Raw genomic sequence first — 2,321 nt, 5'->3', positions numbered from 1 at the left:
TGAGAACAGGAAATGCATCTTTATACTCATCAAACACCCGAGGTTTTGGAAGTTCTTTATCATGCTGTTGATGAGTGTGGCGTGGTTTGCTGCCTTCTTGTTCCCCAGGAAGTTGTTCACCACCTGCACAAACGACCTCCAGGCGGCGCACTCTAGCGTGTTCATGGAGTTTTCGAACTCTGTGTCCTTGATGAGCTGCCGTATCTGTGGGCCATCGAAAATGCCGGCCTTCAGCTTCTCAATGGTCACTCCAGGGAAGGCTCGCCACAGGTAGTTGAAGCACCTCCCATCCTTGTCCAGAGCGCGCGTGAACTGTTTCATTAACCCAAGCTTGATGTGAAGCGGTGGGAACAAAATCTTTTCCCGGTCAACAAGAGGTTCGTTTATGATGTTGCTTGCCCCAGGTACTAACTGCTCTCGCGCCGGCCACTCTTTCTTCACATAGTGCTGGGCTCTGTCTCGACTGTCCCACTTACATATAAAGCATGGGTACTTTGTGTACCCGGACTGCTGACCAAGTAGAAAGTTCACCATCTTAAGGTCGACGCAGATGAGCCATTGGTGCTGCTCATATTGGATTTTGTCGAGTACGTACTTGACTGCTTCATATTTCTCTTTGAGAGTTGTGGAGTGCGCAAGAGGAATTGAGGCGAACTCGTTCCCGTTGTGGATGAGCACACTCTTCAAAGAGCGCTTGCTACTGTCTATGAAGAGTCGCCAATCTCTCGGATCATATTGAGGAGCGCCGAGTTTAACAAGAAGACCGGCGACATCTCGGCAGTACACGAGGTCTTCCTCCTGGCAGAAGTAGCCCATTTAGTCCTGATGCCTTCTACGAAAGAACGTGATACGCGCGTCCTCGCCGAGTAGATTTTTCTCTTTGAGTCTGGAGGCCAACATCTCGGCGGAAGTCTTCGACAAGCTGAGATCCCGAACCAGATCATTAAGCTCACATTGTGAAAAGGGATGCGGACCATCTTGTGTTTCATACTCTTCTTCTGTATCTCCTCCCTCATATGCAGTGGTGGCCTCGTCGTCGCTGTCAGGAAGCTCTCTGCACGCTGGTACAGGAAGTTCTTCGCAGTGAGCAACTGGACGGCGGGCAGATGGAAGGTCGGGGTACTGGAGGCTGCTCCGATTCTTCCGGTTGATGCCAGTAGTATTGATGGCGCAGAAGTAACAATCCGATTCATGGTCAGACGGCTCCCTCCAAACCATTGGAATCCCAAACTTCAGTGAAGTTTTCGTGCCATTCGTCCACCGCCGGAGGTATTCCACGCACGTCATGCACACCGTGTGCGGTGCCCAGGACTTATCTTGGTCACCCAGCTTGACTTGAAAGTAAGCCTGGTATGCGCGCTTCACAAAGCTTGTGATGCTCTTCCTGTGCATTGACAGCGTGTATTCTCCGCAAATGTAGCAGAAAATGTCAGGATTATTCCTGCATGACCGTCGCGCCGAAGCCATATCAATACCCTGAAAAGAAAGAAATAAGTCAATTAGTCAATTTCAAACAGAAACACACCAGAAGCAACCATTTATATATGAATAATTCGCTATATTCTTCAAGAAAAATAGGATATTGAACTCAAAACCCTTCAAATTATCATATGTATAGCTCGTCAGGTAGTTGACCTGATTGAGCAAAACCAGTGTAATATTCGGTCTCAGAACACCAAAATTAGTCTAAATCAGCTGAGAAACCCCTGACGATAATTTGGCTGTTACCCAGTGAATTATCATTAGCAGACGACAAACTGTTATTTCAAGAACTGTCTAGTTTCTGCAACCGGGATTTATTGATAATGGGTGATTTCAATTTTACTGACATTGATTGGATTACCCTTGAACATGGCCATATAGATAGTCGCTTGATTGATTTTCTTGGTGACAATTACTTAATTCAGCATATAAAAGAGCCCACAAGATATGGAAACTTACTCGATCTATTGGTCACTAGCCGCGAAAGCATGGTAACTGATGTAGAAGTCGGTGAATCTGTTGCAAATAGCGATCACAACTTAGACTCAAACTCCTAATTTTTTTTAGAATAGATACTTGTGTTTCTAAAATATCCGATTTCAGTAAAGCTCAGTTCATAGGACTACGTCAAGAGCTTCAGCTTACAGATTGGGAGGTAAAATTAAACGAAAGACCTGTAGATCAGATGTGGGAAATATTTCAAAATACGCTCACTAAGATGATTCAAACTTACATTCCTTTTAAGGACAGACGTCCCCCAAATCAGGCTCGCCCAAAGTGGCTCGACAAAGAAACTGAAAAAAAGTATTGCTAAAAAGAGACAGGCTTATAAGAAATAT

This window comes from Oratosquilla oratoria, chromosome 36, assembly GCF_046742065.1.
Source record: "Oratosquilla oratoria isolate Oo_2021 chromosome 36, ASM4674206v1, whole genome shotgun sequence".
NCBI classification, from domain to species: domain Eukaryota; kingdom Metazoa; phylum Arthropoda; class Malacostraca; order Stomatopoda; family Squillidae; genus Oratosquilla; species Oratosquilla oratoria.
Note: the sequence above shows the minus strand (reverse complement) of the source record.